Source organism: Leptinotarsa decemlineata, unplaced genomic scaffold, assembly GCF_025532065.1.
Source record: "Leptinotarsa decemlineata unplaced genomic scaffold, Ldec_3_MD MMD2_P_RNA_scaffold_5, whole genome shotgun sequence".
NCBI lineage: Eukaryota > Metazoa > Arthropoda > Insecta > Coleoptera > Chrysomelidae > Leptinotarsa > Leptinotarsa decemlineata.
Window position 1 is genome coordinate 1,177,357 of NW_027412532.1, and position 21,782 is coordinate 1,199,138.

Consider the following 21,782-nt stretch of genomic DNA (forward strand, 5'->3'; position numbering starts at 1 on the left):
AATATTCATCAAAGCGGCTTCGGACGTATTTGCTGAATGATTTAATTCGGAATATGTTTCTGTAACGCAGAAGGCAGAAATACAACACACTTATGTCTTTTGTAAGTTAATCAGTTGTAGGCCTTCCTTAGTTTTTGTATCAAATCCCAATTCATTGAAACACGGCATTCTCCACGTATGTTTGAACACCTGTTTCACTTGCGCAGATGCAAGCCATTTGTATGAACAGCTCACCAGTATATGCAAAAATTATGGAAAAAATAAGGTTTTCAGGTTTCCAAATTTTTTTTCATTCGTTCTACTCGTCAGGACTTTGAATTTGTCGAATGAATGCAGGTTCATTATTGTATTGAAATTTCCTGCCTGAAGTAATCGTTTTCCATTAAAATATCCATCGCTCATGTTGCTAAATTAGTTGGTTCGATTATGAAACCTTGAAAACGCAAATTATAATGTTCAGGGAAGTTGCAAGTTCACTTGTACTTTTCACTAGTTGAGTTTTTGGGCAGTTTGGATCAGTTTTTGAACAGGAAATATGGTCTGAATGTTATTTGTGCTGAAATATTCGAAGAAGTCAACGAACTGTATTCAACACACTCTTTGACGTTTCAATTGATGAATTAACCATTGAATCTGAACGTTAGGCATGGTCAGAATACATAATCAACTTCGACAAACCGCTTATTATGTGTGTGAAATATAACGGAACCCTAAAATTTGCAGTAAACGAAAACAGATCCAATATTTCAGTATGAGTTTTCTGAGTTGTTGGGAAGAGAAATGATATAACAACATCCTTACAAGATGGATAGTGGAAAGTATATTGATGAAATCATATTTAGCTTGCCCTATTCGGACCAAAATATTATAAAAGTCAACAGATACGCCATGTGGATCATGTCCGATGCTTAACATAGGTCAAACTGGAAGAACATTCAAAGCACGCCTTAAAGAACATACTGCCATATGCCTGCGCAGAACAAAGAGAGGACACCCCGTTTTGCATTTGCATGACAGGATTTCAAATATCGATGCATGGAGATATTGTTTGCTAAAAGTAGCGCAATATTTTCTTTCCACCCTTTCGCCACAGTTCATCCCCGATCGCAATATTTAGGAAACTATACTTTATAACTAGTCTACTTCCAAGAGCGGAGACCGTTTCTCTCAAGGAGAAAAACGAAACACTGTATATCATAACTTACCTCATTCGTTTTCCATTAGTCCTTTTTTTAAACTAACCTTTCAAAGTTGAAAGTATATCTAGCAAAACGAAAACATGAAAGAACTGCGGACATAGTTTAAGTCAGGACGGCGGGGTAGTAAATCTTTTATTACCAGAAAAACAGGCGAAGCGACAGACCGAAAAACGTTTATGCTACGAAAATCAAATCGTTTAATGGGGTTATACGGGGTGAAGTCAGAAGGCTATTCAAAACAAAAGTGACTGTCAAAACTACAAAGTATTTTATACCCAAACCATTATCATTCAGGACATATATTTATTGAATAATCATTTAAAGCATCAAGTGCTTATTTCTGCAAGCATTAAATGATAGAGCACAGACTATATGCTCTGGTAGGCCGTACAGTTGCACAGTAAATATAGGCGACACAGTTCAAGAAATATTTCTCTCACTATTTGAAATGGATATTCTTTCACTCTTTCATCATTATTTGTCAAAAAAAGTCCGAATTCACTGAATAGTGTCCGTGGAGGATTTTGAATGTTTCAATAAGATTATCTCGTAATCGACTATCGAATAGAGAAGTTAATTTAAGGAATTCAAGGTGAAGAGTATACAGTAGGTCACGGATTTGTGGGGACAGCTCAGTGATACGCCTTTCGGTTTGCTCAAGCAGAAATATATCCTTGATGAAGTGAGGATTCTAAACTGACACATCATACGCCAGGATTGGTCTAATGTATGATTCGTGAATTTTGCATAACAGTTCAGGAGAAATATTTCTGGAAGGAACAGTGACTTTTTCTATAGTCTCTTCATTGTGTTTCCCAATTTAGATCATGGAAACATCCACACCGACACCGAGGTTTTTTGGTGTTTTCCGGGTTTCAGTCCAACGTCATTATTAAAATACTGTTCTTCTGGGATACTGGAAACAATATGGAGGACAATAGTTTCACTCATTCAGAGGCAACAGCCACTTCTGGTACTATCCAGGTTTGGGTTTGCTTGCGATTCTGTATCATCGGCAAAGAGGGTGGTTTGAAATTATCTTACAAGATCGCTAACAGGGGGCCAGTTACAGATACCTGGGGAACACCACTTACTGCTAGGTATGGTTTTGAAAGTTTATCATCTATCCAAACACGGCAATATCTGTTTCATGAAAAATCTTGAATCCATCGTAGCCGGAGGTCAGTAACACCAAAATGTTGTAGTTCACTCAGTAGTTTATCATTCTTTTTTGAAGTCTAGGTAGATGATATCAACAGGACGACCCACGTTAAGTTCAGAAGACCAGAGGTTGATACAGTGTGGTGAATTAAAAATAGTGAATCGACCATGGAGAAACTCATGTTGCAGGTTTATGAGTTGGCAAGTTCCTTGATTATCATTCTCTTTATGCTGGAAAGGCAATTAGTTGTGATGGCATAGAAATAATCAGTTTTTTATTACCAATAATTGAACTACTGCAATGTAAAACATCATCTTTGGTGAAAAATTCAAGGCATTTCGTTGCACTACTAGGGGAAATCGTCAGTCAAAGTCAAAGAGAAGGATCAACTGATCAGTTTCGACGTGGAAAGCCTCTACACCTACGTTCCAGTCGAAGAAGTACTTCAAATCATACAGAAGGAGCTATCCGAAGATGGGGACCTGAAAGATAGAGAAAACTTACCTATACAAGTAATCATGGAATCACTAGGATGCTGTGTACGAAACTGCTACTTCCACCTGAAGGACGAATTCTTTACGCAAGATGAGGGACTGCCAATGGGATCGCCACTTTCACCGGTGGTAGCCAATATATATATGGAGTGGTTTGAAACTCTGGCCATTGAAGAAGCCCACAAGAAGCCCCGAGTCTGGTTGAGATGACACCTACATAATATGGAACCATCGGAATGCAGAACTAGACACTTTCCTGAAGCACATCAACAACGTTAGTCCTTCCATGACTTTCACAATGGAGAAGGAAGTCCACAACGAATTGCCTTTCTTAGACGTATTGGTGAAGAGGACCGACACTAAATGGGAAACATCTGTATATCGAAAACCCACTCACACAGGAGAGTATCTGAACCAGAAATCCAACCACCATCAATTGACCAAGAGAGTAATCATCAAGACTCTACTAGACCGTGCTTTTGGGCTCTGTAATAGAAAGTAAGGTCTCGAAAAGGATCTGAGCATCATCAAAAATGACCTTCAACGGTATGGTTACTCCCGAGTGATGGTAGAACAGGCTTTAGCTAGAAGACAGCAAGAGCTCCACAAGGAAGAGAAGCCGTCACAACCAGTACTTGTACTTCCCTACATCAGAGGATCATCGGAAAGGATAAGAAGGATTGGGTCCAAGTATAACATCAAGACCCGCTTCAGATCTGGGAACACTATCCGTAGCAGCCTCAAAAAAACCATGACAGCGAAGAGAAACCAGCAAATCCGGAATAGCAGAGCATGTTTGGACTCATCAATATAACATCAAGTGGGCTCAAGCTGAAATCATTCACAAAGAGGAACACTGGTTCAGGAGAAAATTCAAAGAAGCCGCGTTTGTGTTATCCAACAACGCATTTAGTCAAGTTAGCGTAGAAATACGTAACATATGGAAACCTCTAATAGAGCGAAAAACGACTAACTCCCGCCAAACGGTCATCTCCCGCTGAAACCAGAGAGAGAGGGAAGAGGGGATAGGCGAAAGCACTCGAATGACCTATAAATAGTCAGATCTCGGAGGAGTGAGTCCAGTTATCACCCGAAGATGATTGTGGATAATAACAATCGAAACGTCGTGACGTAACTTGTTTGAAATCTTTTAATTTCTATTTTTCATTTCTGTTAATAATATTTTATAATTTTCAACTTTTATTGACATTTCAATGTTTTATTCTTTTGGTTAATCCTCTTTAATTTTTTTTTTCAGGGATTTCAAATCAATTTATATTATATTAGACAATGGAAGTCCGAACTAATGAAATAAATAATCAGTTATCTATATCTAATAGTATTGAATAACATAATGGAAAAAGAGATTGTTGAATTTTCAACCTGAAATTTTTTACGAATCTTTCTGAATGCCTCATGAATTCTTTTATATTTCTTCTGTCTGAATGGTTTGCCAAACACAATCTTCAGTTCAACAAATAACCCTTTCCCGGTCAATAGTCTCGAGGAATTATCGGAACCACCCTCGTAGTCAACTTTACGATCAGAAAATTCGGAGCGTCACACCAAAGTCGTTGATTTCACGAGAATCAAAAACGTCCCGATGTTTTGATTTGCCCTTCTGATGTACCCGCTTCATTGGCGTTTGTACACCGAAGATCGGATTACCATTTTGATGGCTCTAGACGGCTGTCATAAAGGAGTCACTTCCATCAGACGATACCAATTTCGACTCTCTTGGAGATGAATATCCTTGAATGTAAAAGTATAAGGGGATCGAACGAGTTCGCAGAGCTATGAATAATAATTGAGTATTGAGGGAGGTTTTTAGTGGTATTATTCCAAGAATTCAACTCGCACAACACACATTTCAACACAATTTTGGTGTCACTTTTTTAGGATTACTTGAGATTCCCTTTTTTGTCAGCTCACACAAATCTCTCGTGTACTTCTGAGGATTGTTCGCGGGGAAACATCTGATGTGGAAGAAGAAATGATAGTTAATGTTTCATTTGAGCAATTTCTCAGAATTTCTTTCCATTTGTTTCCGTGAGTTCAACATCAAGAATGAAGTTACTGAAAATTCGATCAATCAGTCAATTTCTATGTCGCACCTTGATAGCCAGGAACAACCCTGATGAAATATTAGGAGAAATAATCTAGATATTTGGTTTTTCCCAAACTGGAAAGCACTGTCCAAGTTTTGATCGAAGAAAAAAGTTGAAGTTGCCCTCACTGCCCCAACCACTGTGCATGCTGTTTTTGGCAAGTGCATTGGCTTGGGAAGTGGGGGTTGAGCAAACCAGCCATTGGATGCCTGCTTCCACGTAGCCCCACTGGATACGGAAATGACAGAATAACTTGTGGTTCTGTTATTCTCTATCCTAACGATGGCTTAGTCCTAAAGTGTGTGTATCCTTGCCGAGAGGATGAATGACACTGAGCCTATCAGCTGTCTCTACGGAACCTCCGAGATACCGGGCGCCATCTTGTCGTATCATCTCCTTGTGACAGTAATGAGGGGCTCTGCCATGATTGACCTTGTCCTAGCTACTCCTGGGACTTCTATGGACAGAGTAAACGTAAAAATATTTTCCTACTACGGAGGAAATGAATGTCGAGCTCACGACTCCGACTGAACTTCCTGTAAATTTAGATCAGGGGCGAGTCTAAAAAGGAGATGGATGTAGAGCTTACGACTCCAACTGACCTTCCAGTAAATTTAGATCAGGGGCGAGTCTAAAGAGGAGATGGATGTCGAGCTCACGACTCCAACTGACCCCCCTGTATGTTAAGATCAGGAGCGAGAGCTTGTCAACCCACTTTAGACCTAACCTAACCTAGCCTTTCTGAACCTTCAGTTACTGAAAGTGAACACAGTTCAGTCTAGAGAAGAGAGAGTAGAAATCAATGCAATCTACTTTTGAAATGGTTGTGCTGGAGATGCTGCAATTTTGAACAAGAATCATCTGAAATAAAATGCTCAGCCATTTTTCGAAATGGGAGGAAGAGGTTGGTAGCTTACCAGTTGAGAGAAAAATTTGCACACACGTTCCATTGGTAGCAAGGGTCTTGTGGACTGACCAGCTGGATCACCTGATCACAAGTCTCTGAATTTTTTGTGTAGGCACCTGAATATCAAAGTTGCAGCTACTATAGTTATCAACTTACAAGAGATGTGATTGTGATAGAGGAATTTCAGGCAAAACTGACTGAATTTTGAACTGTTAACAATTGGGAAAGGTTTTAGATATCTGATTTTGAGGAACTCGACGAAGATTATTTTGATTGATATATTTGCGATAATATTTGTTCTTTTTTTTAGGAAGTCTTATGATAGAGAGATTAAAATAACTAGATCCTAATTTGAATTGGTATTGATTTTATTTTCTGTGGATATTTTCTTAATTCATCTTCCTTCCGAATGGAATTAATTCATCGTCAATTATTGTTATTGATATTATTCTCACCATGCAATCATTTTGTGTAAGTGAACCTCACAAACAACCATCTGTCATTGGAAAATCGCCATAATCGAATTTCTTTCGTCTATCGGTGGGCAAATGGATCAGATCGCGTGATTTTCTAGCATGTAGGATGATTGCGACTGATGAAGTTACCGTCTTTAATCAGAAAACCGTTTTTTACGTGATTGATGGTTACATGACGGACATCGTATACACGCTACGAGATTTTTTAGGGTTGATAGGAGGTCGCTCTTACAGGAAAATGATGCATACTGAGGGTAGAAGGAAACAGAGATTTTCGAAGAGTGATTTATCGAGTGTATCAAGTTATCGTTAAATTGTCTTAGCGTGATCATACCATGGTATTCTTTTGTACAAACTGCCACGGATTTATGAAACTTGCTTCTTGAAAGACTCAGAGCCGGGTCCGCCTCTGGAGTAACGCTCCGCATCGAAATGAAACCGTCCGCTTCGGTCATAAATTCAATTTGTAAGCGGAATGTCAGTGGGATAAGCTACAAAACCAGTTTATGTGAATAAATACTTGGCGAGTGTGTGCAATCCCAACTGATCACCAAGAGATGGAAACGTGTATCGATAAGTGATATGCCTTTTTTGCAGAATGCGGCTACTGCCCATCGGTCTGGGCAGCATCTGGACCCGAGATAGCTCTTGTGCGATTTATAGATGTTTGGAAGACAGTGGCTGCGTCAATAGTTTGTCTAAGGTAACGGTTTAGGTTCTGGAGCCTTGCTGACAGAAGAAGAAAACAATGTTGGTATTCCTCAGAGAAATTATTCAATGGCAAACTGTGGAAGGAGGTGTTTATAATAATAACTGATTGTGAAATATAACTAATTGGTGAGGATATATTATAGATAATCAAACGTAAGGTAGAACTGAAACGTCTGACTCAAATCTTCAACGACAACACTCGATTATCGACGTGCGAGATAAATCTGTGACAACTCTATTGTATAGAAGACTTATCATTGGTTTTTTGTGCCGGATCACCATCTGGCTTTCCATTTTCTTTAGGCCTACGTTGAATTTTTCAGCCTCGAGAGTTTATTGTGTTCCTCCATATCAACCTTTCCAATGATCTCGTGCCCTCTACCACATTGTACAGTTCCTTTGTTAGACATGCTTCTGGACATAACAGATAGAGGTCATACATTGTTCACCTCCTGCTATACAATATCTCTCTGTTTCTCAATCAAACTGAGATCTCCGCTTTATAGCTCATTCTTCTAATTCAACAGTATCCAGTGAGTAGTCCTACGATTATCCTTATTCGATTCCTACTCGGTTCTTTCCTTAGATGTTTTCTCCCTTGTGTTCCCACATAATTTTCCTATTGGCCCATTTCTCAACATAGTTCCGTATCGTGAATTGAGGTATCGCAACAGCTAGTTCAGGATTGGTGATCCAGATCTGTCAGTTTTTCAAGTTCTTCTGGGTGTGCCCATATCAGTCTGGATGTTCCCGAAGGATTCATCAATTTTCCAAAAGCAGCCGCTGTGTCAGTGGAAATACTGATGCATCCAACTTGTTGGGGCTTTGAATTGATATTCCTTGCACATCACAAAACACTTACCTTTCCTCATGGGTAAGTGAGTAGCTGTATTCGTGCTATTTTTGTTGAGAGTACCCTTCACAGGTATACACATTTCCTAAGGTTCTTAGTATCAGAGAACTATGGAGAGAGTAGCTAGCAGTTTTTGTTTCCATCTGGAAACTAGCAATACCACTGTGAACGAAATGAACACTGTCATCCACAATGGCGGACATCAATGACTCTGATAGATGACTGTTCATAGGTTATTCCAGCTCTTTCACCTATACCCTCTTCCTTCTCATCGGTTTAGCGGGAGTTGACCATTTTCCTGCTTGATTACAGGTTTCCATAAGCTGCGATCTCTACCCTGACTTAGCTGAGTGTGTCATTGGACAACTTCTTTGAACTTCCTCTCAAGTGTTCTTCCTTGTGGATGATCTCAGCTTGGATATGAAGGAGGTTCAAATGTTGCATATGGATCCAATTCTTCCCAACCTGCCAGACAATTATCTGACGTAGGAAAGGCAAGCAATGGTTGTGACGGCTTCTTTTCCCTGCGATGTTCTTGCTGTCTTCCAGCCAAAGTCTGTTCCTCCACCACTTTGGAGTAACCATTGCGTTAAAGATCTTTTCTGATGATGCCTAGTTCCTGCTAGAGACCTTCCTTCGTATTACAAAGCCTGATAGTAGGATTCAACTGGAGTCTTGATGATTTCTCTTTTGGTTAGATTCGTAATCCAGATATTGGTTTTCGGTATACAGATCTTTTCCACTAAGTATCGGTCCCCTTCACCAATACGTCTCACGATATTGATGTGCTCCGGAAAGGTATCTAATTCTGTATTCTCATGATTCCATAATATGGAGGTGTCGTCAACGTATCTCAACCAGACTCGGGGCTTCTTGTGGGCTTCTTCACTGGCCAGAGTTTCAAACCAATCCCTATATATGTTAGTTATAACTGGTGAAAGTGGCGATCCCACAGACAGTCCCTCATCTTGGGTAAATAATTCGTCCTTCAGTTGGAAATAGCAGTTCCGTACAAAGCATCCTAGTATGTCCAAGTATGTCCTAGCATGTCCATGATCAAGTTAGTTCTATCTTCCAGGTTCTCGTCTTCGGATAGGTTTATTTATGTTTCTTCGACAGGAACGTTGGTGTTAAGACTTTCCACATCGAAATTGATATTTTGACCTTCATCTGTGACTTCGATTGTCACTAGTAATTCGACAAAATGCCTTTAATTCTTCACAAAAGACTTAGTTTCTCCTTGTAGTGGTTCTTCATTTGGAAGTGAAAGTCTGGAAAAGTTTTGAGTAGTAGATTTCGAATCATAGATTTGGAATCATATCAGGCAATGGAAGGCAGCACTTCTGTCACGTGATTATGCTCCACCTCGACTCACAATTCAAGTTTCGACTAATAAACACTCCGGACGTTAAAAAATAAATTTGCTCCTGCTAGTTTTTGCTAGTCTGACGTGAAAGAACAGAACAAAACCCGAACGCCGACAATAGCGAAATTGCATTTCAACATTTCCTACAAACTTCCTGTACCAATTACTGTTTATTCCAAGAAACTGATCTTAGGGGATTTATTTTGTGCGCCAATTTAAGCGGCTTTCACATTTCCTGTTTTATTTCTCTTTATTAGAAGTTCTTCGCCGGTGCTATGTACCGTCCTCAGTGATAATAAACGAAAGTTCTAGCTCAGTACATCGTGAGAAATTTCGTCTCAGGAGTTTCAAACAAAACGGGCTCGGTACTGCGTGGAATATTAAATAAATGGTTTGGAGCAGAGCCCCGCTGAATTCGAAATGATTTCAGGGAATATCTCCTGTTTCGCTGTTGTTTGTTCTTTATGGAACCCGAGGTGGAGCACGAATAGGGTTGGAGATGCAACGGAGCGACCGCTATATGCAGAAATTTCACCAAAAAAAACCATCACGGTCTTATGTGATTTGCCATCTTTTTCAAATTAAATCATATCAAATCAAAATATACTTTATTGCCTGAAGAACATAATTCTCATTGACAAAGTCGTTTACAAAATAAAAGAACAAAATAACACAACAATCACCTTTAGATATATATCGATATGATAAATAGTGAGGTAGAAAAAGTGATAATAATTATAATTGGACTACGATAGACGCACATCTGAGTCAAAGGAAATTTGATACATTATCCTCGTACTGGTCAACAAAATATGAAATATAAGTACATGAAAATAATAAAAATGATCACAATTTTATATACATATATACACATATATACACATACATACATATACACATATACATACATACACATACACACACATATACATATATAACTCTAAAACACTTAACAACAACATGTGCAATTATACAATGCATGTACATAAAATATTAAAATTGTCACAATAAAAATTTGCTTTGTACGAATATTAACAACAAAGAGGTGTAAATATAAAATGAAGTTCATATAAATATAAATAAAATATAAGTATCACTGAAACACATTAAATAATAATGTATAACGAAGTCGAATTTCACGCATTAAAAGTTCATACAGTAGAATTCATCTAATGAGTAGAAAGCATTCGTCAATAGAAGTTTTTTTACGGTACTTTTGAATTGTTTTTTGCTATCTAAAATTTTTATCTCATTTTGTAGGTGATTGAATAATTTTTTACCATTATAAAATATTGAATTTTTTATTTGTGTCGATGTTGGAATTGGTAAGGTTATATTTAGTGCTTGTCTTGTGTTGTATTGAGACAATTCATGAGGTTTGTTTTTAAATTTGCTATGCATGAGACATACTGATTCTAAGATAAAAATACAAGGTAATGTTAAGATTTTATGTTTTATAAAGAGTGGCTTGCAAGAATCCCGGAATTTAGCTTTGCACATATACCTTACTGCTCGTTTTTGCAAAACAAAAATCATATTGAAGACATATCGACTACATGATCCCCAAAAACAGATTCCATATCTCAAATGTGAATCGATTAAAGCATAATACACACTTTTTGCCATATCTACACCAAGTTCCCATGAAATGGTTCTTACAGCGAAACATCCTGATGCCAATTTTCTTCTGAGTTTTTCAATGTGACTTTCGAATTTCTTATCTTATCTTTCTTATCTTTCTTATCTTATCACCTGATTTCCTATATGAAGTTCTTGAAGATTACATTTGAAAGTTAGGATGTTAGTTTTTGATATATTGAAAGACAACCTATTAGCATCACACCAATCTTTAACTTTTCTAATATCATTCTCAATCATTTGATGCAATTGTGTGCCATTTTTATCATGCCAAAGTATTGTGGTGTCATCTGCAAATTGAGTGAACTCTCCGGAAATATCAATTGAGGCTAGATCATTTATATAGACTAAGAAAAGGGTGGGTCCCAGAACTGATCCTTGAGGTACCCTCCATTTAATTTCTAATTTGTGTGATAAGTTGCCATGAATCACCACTACTAGAAGAAAAAGTTGGATAAAACTTTTCGGTTGACCATTTTCACGTGGAAGGGGTTACAGATGTTTCAAGCGTTTTGACATTGGCAACACTGATATTTGACGAATGAAATTAAGAAGAAGAATTTGTATTCAAGAAAAACTCCACTGTGAGAACATGTTATGAAAGAAGAGGACACTATGTGGGACAATATTTAGCTGAGAAAATTGTAATCACAACATCCAATGAATATTTTTTGGATTCATCTATTGTTTGCCACTCGTTTGCCATACAAAAATAGGGCGGATTTGGTAGAATATCATAAACCCGCCTATATTAGCTGTCAAAATCAAAACGAATGCACATTTTGTTTGAAGACTTAGCGTTTCGCATTCACAAAGAACAATCATTACTTTCCACTATTAGGAAAACAGAGTCCAGTGAAACTGACACCCAGAATGAAAATCCATTCCATTGACCACCCGCAATCCAAATCGATTGCAAAAGGACTGCCTTAAATCATCGACGCGATGACCAATTTCCCTTCCTGGAAAATGATAACAATGCAATTTCGAACAGGCCATTAGCGTCGCACAAAGGAACTTTGTTTCCATATCGACCCCCCGTAAATTACTCGGATAAGTTGGAGCGGCGATATCTCCACTGTGCCATCCATCCACCGCAGGGAAACAATGACGTTGCATCGAAAGGAGGTGTGGGGGAAGACCGGTCGTCCTTGATGCAGCCGCCGCAGGAGTCGTTATTATTCATGACGGATTAGGAGCAAATGACGAGCAGTCGAGTGTGGGATGTGACTAATTGAACGAACTTCATACGTGCTGCACGCAAGGACGCCTCACCTGGGAAGAGGAGGCGACCGGGGGATTTCACGGGGAGGCTTAATCGCGTCAGATGCGGAGTCTGGTTTCAATTATCAGTTTTCATTAGCTTGATAGAGAGGATGGTCCAAGAAGTACCCAGCCTGACCTAGAGATGGCGAGAGTTGGTTGGAAAATATTGTTGTATGAGGAAGTAAGCAATATTACTGGAGTTTTTTTCCAACACCAAATCGTTATTTTTAACACTTCGACACGTGTTTCGATCACCAAGTGATCATCTTCAAAGAGGAAGATTAAAACTAGAAACTAATGCAAGCTAACCCTATTTATGTTATAAAGGTAACCCATTCAGGTAAACCATACAAGCGTACCAACCATACAGGTATATCAACCTAAATTAATTTTACAATTTTGCCTATCCAAATTTATTTTTGCAATGTGTCCTTATGTAGTAATCAGTAAATCCAACAACATTATTTTATTTTATTTTAACAAGATATATAGTATGCTCTTTGGTATAGGTCCGTCGTCGTGTTTACTTATTTCTACACTCTCCTAGGCATCTAGTTGCCTGTTGTTGTTAACTTGTCTAACTAATCTAAATGAACTGAAGTCTATGGAAAGGTTCTGTTGCAAAATATAATGGGTGACTGCTGATTTTTCAGTTTTCCATATTAAGTGTGCTATGTGTTCCTTATATCTTACTTTAATAGATATTTTTGTCTGTCCATAATATTTTGCATCGCAGTCCTTACATTTGATTTCGTAAATTCCAGACTTTTCCGAATTCTCGACTTTGTCTTTTGGACTTCCCAAAAGGCTCTGTAGTGTATGACTTGTTTTAAAAACCACCTTCATACCTAGTTCCTTGAAAATCTTTCCAAAGTTCCTCGTATATTAGTGGTATGGAACTGAGATGTATTTATCTTAGTTTTTGTCCTTTCTGAAAGTCGAGATTTCGTTCATTCTCAACCTAAACTTCTTCTTCCTTATTATGTCATCTACAATACCCCTCGAGAAACAGTTAGTGGCTGCTATTTTCTGTATTGTACGTCTTTCTTTTGTGAACCTATCATGTGTTAGAGGGAAAGTCAGAAGACGATGCACTAAAGGCCCAAGGACCAGAGATGGTCCTTTGGGAAAAGTTTTAGCGTTAGCCGTTGAGGCTGTGGAACCTCAACTTGGCCGAGGTTTTCAGTGTCACTACTATTCGACCGTAGATTTTTGGAATTTTCTCGACGTTTCGCTGTGGCAAGTTGCTGACTTCTTCAGAGTTTTGTACATCCTGAAACGTCAGAAAAAAAATCCAAGAATTGACGTGTTGGGTTGAAAAGGCGAATGAAATGACGTACATGATGTCGAGGAATTCAAAATTCTTGATATTTTATAATTCCTAGTATTTACCACAAAACGCCTGTCAAGAAACTTCAGAGCGATATGACCAGGTGAATATTTCATCTCTGAAATAACTCTTGAAACTAGTAAGATTTTTCAGAATATATTCGTTGGCAGAGCCGAAGATATTAACCTACTCCAACAATCTATCAATTTTCACGAACAAACTCATGAAAGGGGAAAAAGTGCCGGTCACGATTTTCACGAAAAACCGCTTCAACATCTGATGGGTGGTTGACTAGCTTAATGGGAATGTTGAGTGTATAAACTTGATAACATTGTTGAAAGAATTATGCTGGCAAATAGAATGACTCAGCTAAGCGGATTTTTTCAGCTCCAGAGGGAAAACATTCTGTCTCGGTTTTTCCACTCAACCAGTTTTGTGTGCGTGTTCGTCTAATGTTCGCACCAGGAGGTGCTGAAGTAGGAGTGGATTTGACAGCTCTGGGATGACTAGATGGAAAGTCAAGTAATTATTCATTGGTTTCAGTCTTTTTTTTTTAAGTTTTTCAACGTGTAGGATTTGAATTCACTGGGCAGGAGATTGTAGATTTTAGCTGCGTTGTATGAGAAACTGCGAGTTGAAAAGCTGTTGATATTTGAGAAAGAATTCAATTTTTTCATTAAATAATGTGGCATTTCAGTCTTCAAGACTTCTGGGTTTGTGAGGAGGTGCAGTCTCCTGATATGTGGTCGTATTTTCGAATGCCACTGTTTTGGATCCGTTGAAGACGGAGGGAATCACATTGAAGTAATGCAGGGCCATACATGCTATCGCAATATGAAACATTCGAAATGATTAGCGCCTCACATAATTTCAGTCTGAGTTGTTTGGTGAGTAAGTCCCGATTTGGAAACAGTTGCCTTAAGATGGTCAAAGACGTTTGAATCAAATGGCTAACGTGTTTGGTAAAGCGCAGTTCAGCGCAGCGCAGCGCAGTTCTTCAAGCATAACTATGTTATGCATTATTATGTTATAGTTCAGTTATGCTTGAAGAAGCTATTGTATAGCGAAACACGTGTCGCAGTTTTTGTAAAACCCTTATAGTGAAAATCATAGAATAAACTCTATTTATTAGTTTTTTAAATATGGATTTTCAGAATGTATTTTCCAAACCGACAGCTTATCAAGTGTGATCATAAATATACTAAAAAGTAACAGAAACAAACATTTCAAGGAAGTGCATCACGTTTCAATAAAAATTTCAAATATTGGGTCACAAAATAAACCTAAGATAAAGTAAAACCGATTGGCTTCAACTTCCGGTAAACATTTCATCCGACTTTTCTTTTCCACTTTTAAGTGGATGCGGAACATTATCCCCGCGGGGAGAAATAGTTGTAGAGATTCAGAAATGTATTTACTCCGAAGCAAGGTAGTCTGTGTCTGGCGAAGTTTCTGTAATTTGAGAACTCTGATAGTTGCTTTCGTATTAAACAATAAATTGTTTGGAAACTTGATTTGGGTGTTATCAGAGTTGTTCCAAGGTTATTAACTTATTATTCAAAGTTATCAAACTCGTAATAGCGGTGTGGGGCTTCAAGAAAACAAACAGTTGATAACCCTTCAATTATTGGGGCATTTTGAGTTAAATGAAGATTCACTGAGTATTTTGAAGATTGATTTGAAGTTTTTATTCGCTTTCTGGTGTGGATATCGTCATACACTACCTATTTTGAAACAACGTCTTTAGATGGAACAACGAAGCACATACCTTGGTTCCTGCTTCACACCATGGTCCGAAACAGGTTCATAGAGTTTAATAGTTTCATTAACGCCATCGGACCTGAGAGGTCAATTACCAAACAGGTTTCATTATGAAACTGGACCTATATGTTTGAACAAGACACACACTTGAATTCCTCTCTATGTAAAATATTTTGGGGAAAACATTCGATCTAAGGCACACTTGATTCTTCATGAAATAAAGAGATCTAAGGGACTTCGGCATTCCATTCACAGAGGCGCTGAGCGCACATCAATATTAACATCTGGAAACGATTGTTATTCCATCAATCAACATGTTTATGAAGAGATTTCGATAAAACAGAAGCCAATGAGTGAAAACACCAGGATTTCTATACATCTCTTCCTCGTTTGAAAGGTATGAATCAAAAACCTTGACCAACCTCTACCGTTACTGGAAAAACGTGTCGTCTATTCTCCAGCTTTCCATAGACTAGTGAGTTTTCCATCCACCCTTTCCCCTTCGAGGTGACATCGCGGAACTGAAGCCAATGAGGCGCTCCATTCAAATACGAAATTATGTTCGATTTAATTAACTCGCCGGAAACATGTCGTAGTGCAAGGAAGGCTCCGTTTTTGTCGGAAACCAAGAAACGACGCCAGATAAAAGACGCCGGCGTCTCTTGTATGGAAGACGTTGCCGACTGGCTCGACCGCAGAGTTCCACAATGCCGCTGGTAAATGAATTGAATTAATTTCGAGGGGCTTACAAACACCCGCGAAATTCGGTTGTTCCTTTCATTGTTCGCATCACACTTGGATGCACATAACGTTTTGATGGCTTGTAGAGGTAGCTTTGTTGACGGAGAACTCCAGGGTTGAGGTTGATGCCTTCATATGACATGTTTGACATGATTTATTCGAGGATAAAAAGACAGACGTGAATATTGTTAGTCGCCGCTATGGCAAAACTCTCTGGTTTCCAAGTTACGTTATAAGTTACCGAATGATTTCGTGAGCTCGATTCTGAATACTCCTCGCTGACGAGTCTACCAATGAGTAGGTCGCAACGTATTGCTGGCAACCGTTGCTGAGGATGAACATCGTATTTATGGGCGGAACATTCGGAGCTGGAACTTTCTCCGCCCCTTCTTTTGAGTTTAGAGTATCCAGATCATATAATGCTGTTGCTTGCTGGAGCTCATAAAGTAATCAGAAGTTTGGATCCCTTTTTCTGCATAGTCTACGTCCACAAGAGAGCCGGCATTTCTTTTCAAGGCATCTACCCGAGCTACCAATGGACTTGATACAGTGTTCCACACAGATCGAGCCAACCACTGATGACCTCTGTCCTTCTAGTTGGAATATGAAGGGATCATGTTACTCCTGCGACAAAAAAAAGTTTTTTTTATCCAAATTCAAGACCTCTGCTTATCAAAACATCGCACCCTTGATGTCCTCAGGCTAAGTAGGCCGAAGTCGGGAAGCGAGAGTTTGATCGTGGCTTGATAGAATGGAATCTCCAATATCTTAGTTCCGGCATCAGGTCCACTGCGACACACCTGATATTGTATCTGTAGGGTAGTGAGGGTGAGTTTAAACAACAGCACTGAGGCCACATACTCCCGAGGAGTTGTCCTCCTAAGTCATCGTCCTTCCTTTCCAGGAAGGTGGACAGGTGCACAAATGAGGGAGCTTTCCTGCAGGGGCAGCCGGTTCTTTGCCTTTATCCAAGGCGGAGCTCTTGGCACCCGCCGCAGGAAGTGCCCTTGCTGTTGAAGGTGGAGTGGGGAAGGAGGAGACCTGGGATTGTTATATATTTGCTATCGTAATATTCAGCATATGCGACGTATTGTATCACTTCACCTCCTTCGGAACTCTTATGGTACTGAAGTTGCTTTCTCTCCGAGGGATTTTGAATCCGTTGTGTGGACTGAGAAGTATCAAATCTTTTGAAACTATAAACAAGTCACCAAGAGGATCATACTCAGATGTATGAAAAATCATTTTGACTATAATCGGTGAACAGATCCAGTGGCTGATTGGTCAGCGCACGACCTGTTGGAACTGAGTTCGAAACCGTCTATTACCGGCTAGAGGCCAACATAGCATACACAGAAAACCAACTTTTGAATATATTTTATTCTCCACTTCATGAATAACTGGAACTCAAAGAAGCAAAACACATTCACCCGTGCTAATTAAAATTGTTACTATTGATCAACCTCTGCGAAACTTTCAGACTTCCATTTCATATGGAAACGAATACATTCGAAAACAATGAAGTGCATTCGTTTCGTCTTTGATGAATACATACGACTTATGAATAATTTACGTATCGCATTGCACAAACTGGATTCAATCAAGTACTATTTGAATTCCATATTCCTCGTTGAATGGGCGAGTTTTTCGAATTGGATTCTGAAAACTGCTGAAATTGCCCGCCATTTCCGTCTGAATGATTTAGCAGTGGAGTGTTCGTTGTGGAAGTTTGAAATAAATTTGTTTATATAGTAAAATGAACAGAAGTTTCAAGTCACTGAACCAGGTATGAATATTTAAGTTGAGTTCTACTTTGTTTTTCTTAATATTCGTTTTTGTCTCATGAATTTTGAAAGTACTTTGTACACCGTTCTTGTGAATTGTTGTCTACAATTTGAACGGTGGCTGAGAAAGATATGATGACATCCTGATTTGAACCTGGAGATGAAACTGCTACTTCGTTGCAAAATATATTTCTGTTTCAACCAATTGATTGATTTTTTCACTCAAGGGATTTATAAAGGAAGTATTTCGAAGATCCCCGGATTGTGCGAGACAAACGGCAGACGGTGACGTCATCACACAAGCCAGGTTGCTTCTCAGCTCGCAAGGCATTAGACCATCCAGTCAACCAAATTGTCACGTGGTGTCCTGTCACCCAGCGGCGAACCAATCAGAGTGTACCAAATTGTCACGTAGCGTCCTCTTGTCACGCAACTCGCCATTTAATCAAAGCACACGCTTCTGCATCTCAGAACAATGTGGCGGGAGATTTGAATCTTCTCCTGCTTCTGGTAGGGTAACTCCAGTCTACACGGCTAACTCTGAAACATCTGAGAATGAGAACAAAAGCAAGTTTGATCCTCAAGAAATGTTTAGAAAAGGAAGAGGAACTGGCAAAGAACATTTGTACATGGTGGTTGTCGGTCATGTTGATGCTGGTAAAAGTACCCTAATGGGACATTTACTTTGCAAGTTGGGACAGGTCAACCAACGAACGATGCCTAAATACGAACAGGAAAGTGATAAACTTGGGAAACACAGTTTCATGTATGCTTGGGTTCTTGACGAAACTGGAGAAGAGCGCAACAGGGAAATCACTATGGATGTGGGAAGGTTTCAGTTCGAAACTGAGAACAGAGCGGTAACTTCTGGACGCTCCTGATCATGAAGACTTCATCTCCAATATGATCTCGGAAGCAGGATAGGCTGACGTTGCTCTCTTGGTAATCGACGCAACTCGTGGTGAATTCGAAACTGGTTTTGACTTGGGTGGACAAACTAGAGAACACGCTCTTTTCGTGAGATCTCTCGGGGTGACCCAACTGGCCGTTGTAATCAACAAACTAGATACTGTGTCGTGGTCGCAAGATAGATTCAATGAAATCGTCAAAAAGTTGACGACTTTTCTCAGGTTAGTTGCTTTCAAGGAGTCTGAAGTAACCTTCGTAGCCTGCAGTGGATTAACTGGGGAGAACCTTATCACTAAACCTACTGAAATCAAACTATCAGAATGGTACACTGGGCCTTGCCTCATGGATGTGATAGATAATTTTAGAACCTTAAATAGGCCAGTATCTAAACCGTTCAGATTATCGGTCAATGATATATTCAAGGGTACGGGTACATTTTTTTGCGTTTCTAGGAGAGTAGAAACCGGAACTTTGAGGAGCTGATAACAGAGTGTTGATTTGCCCCAACAGAGAGTTTGCTACTGTCTCTCAACACAGAGGAAGTGCCACATTCTGTTGTTTTTGCTGGTGATCAAGTTACAGCTACCCTGCAAAACGTTTGTAGGAAATATTTTATTTGACCCCCAGAATCCTGTTCAAGTAGTTTCCAAGTTTCAAGCTAGAATAGTTGTCCTTAATGTTACTGTTCCTATTACGAGAGGATTTTCTGTAATTCTACACAACCAGTCGATGGTTGAACCAGTGATTGTGAGCAAATTGATTTCCCAGTTGAACAAAAGCACTGGAGAGGTACTCAAGAAACATCCCAGGTTTTTAGGGAACAATACTAGTGCTATTGTAGAATTTCAATTGTCAAAACCTATTGCTCTCGAATTAAACAGTGAATACAAAGAACTTGGAAGGGTTATGTTAAGGGTGGGAGGAGGAACAATAGCAGCGGGGCTCGTTACTAAAATTATATTGTAAATATTTTTTATTTATTTTGAAGAAAATTCATAGAACTTCAGTTGCCTGTAATAAAGACTCATCACTGAAATTATATTGTGAACTATTTTATGGTGAGAAAAATTAAGTGGCCTGAAAAAAAAATCGGTTTTTATCTCTTCAATCGTCGAAAAACGTTGTGCCGTCCTTTTATGGGTCTCTCCAATCTTGGGAACAGTGGGATCTGTATTTGTAGAGTAGGCAGGGTGATTGTAGGCCCATAGCACTCAGGCCACATATGGAGTTGTCCTCCTAGGTCATCGTAGACGTCGATGTGACAGAATTTAGCATACTCAAAATTTCCGTCACATTATGTATGTACATTTTGAGACGAAACTATGATTAAGGGTATTTTACGTTCATTCAATGCCGGAGATTTGGAACACAATACATAATGTTCGTATTACTCTTAGAGAGACCCGTAGTTTGTTGTCATTTTAATTACAATTTTGCATCCTTTAATTCCATTCCATCTCTTTAGAGCTTGAGCCTGGGTTTGACGTTTGACGTTTGGCCTTAGGTTCAAGGCTCAGTGGAATTTATTTTTTGCCATGTCGATGGTTGCATATTTCTAAAGACGTCGATGTGACAGAACTTAGCATACTCAAAATTTCCGGCACATTTTGAGACGTAACTATGATTGAGGGTATTTTACGTTCATTCAATGCCGGAGATTTGGAACACAATACATAATGTTCGTATTACTCGTAGAGAGACCCATGGTTTGGTTGTCATTTCAATTTCAATTTTGCATCATTTGATTCTATTCCATCTCTTTAGAGATTGAGCATGTGTGTGACGTCTAGCTTTAGGTTCAAGGCTCAGTGGAATTTATTTTTTGTCATGTCCATGGTTGCATATTTCTAAAGACGTCGATGTGACAGAATTTAGCATACTCAAAATTTCCGTCACATTATGTATGTACTTTTTGAGACGTAACTATGATTAAGGGTATATTACGTTCATTCAATGCCGGAGATTTGGAACACAAGACATTATGTTCGTATTACTCGTAGAGAGACCCATAGTTTGATGTCATTTCAATTTCAATTCTGCATTCTTTGATTCTATCCCATCTCTTCAGAGATCGAGCATGTGTGTGACGTCTAGCCTTAGGTTCAGGACTCAGTGGAATTTATTTTTTGCCATGTCCATGGTTGCATATTTCTAAAGACGTCGATGTGACAGAATTTAGTATATTCAAAATTTCCGTCACATTATGTATGTACATTTTGAGACGTAACTATGATTAAAGGTATTTTACGCCCATTCAGTGCCGGAGATTGGGAACAGACGACACTATCTACCTTATATTACCCATAGTTCCTTGTCATTTCAATTTCGATGTCACAGCGTTAAAATTCTCCATATGATGAAAATAGCTCCAGTGAAGAGTTTGGGTAAATTCTGACGAACCCTAAACTGGGAGATCTCGAACGACAACGGCTCTTCCCCAAACTATTTCGAACTAAAAGCATTAGAACGGTAGGTTTACGGTTTCGTTTTCGTTCCCGAGAATTTCTAAAATGTCCTCGAAATTACACGTAGGTAGGACCCGGATCCAAAGTTATCATAAATGAACCCTGGATTTCTGAAATTATACGTTGGAATAGTTGCGGTCTCGGGAAAGAGAATTATGGTGAATTGTCTAGTCCACTTAGTCCCTAATGCAGCCCTGGTCACAGAGCACATTAAACGGGAAAGTTTGGCAGATAAAGAGGTGGCTGACTTAGTACGGGAGACGTTGACAAAAGTTATTTCACTACGAAATGTACCTCTACAGTTATTGGATATTTAGCGTAACGAATAGAAAATAAGTGAACACGTATAACTTCAGTGAGATTTCATTTCACTTTCCTGCCGCTTTCGATGTTCTGATTGACATGTTGAGCTTTGAAAACTCGTCTTCAATAAGGTTTCGCAAAAACCTCTCCCCGATCAATTTCATCAGCCTCTGCATATTAGAGCTTTGGAGGTTGAAAACCAATGCTTGAACATATTTTCCAAAACATTTCTGAGAAGAGACCATCTGTTGTTTTTGTCATAATGAAGCATGCTCAACTTTTAGACCTTGACAGCTTGAAGCTCAGTTA

General features: G+C 39.0%; 1 protein-coding gene and 1 pseudogene across 1 annotated transcript in view; one reads left to right on the top strand and one right to left on the bottom strand.

Annotated features, from left to right (window-relative positions):
* The window catches only part of LOC111517113 (max dimerization protein 1), a 471,041-nt gene that overhangs the window by 180,116 nt on the left and 269,143 nt on the right, over window positions 1-21,782 (bottom strand). The gene's annotated exons all lie outside the window — the stretch shown is intronic.
* On the top strand, window positions 18,369-19,671 carry LOC111503219 (protein HBS1-like; annotated as a pseudogene).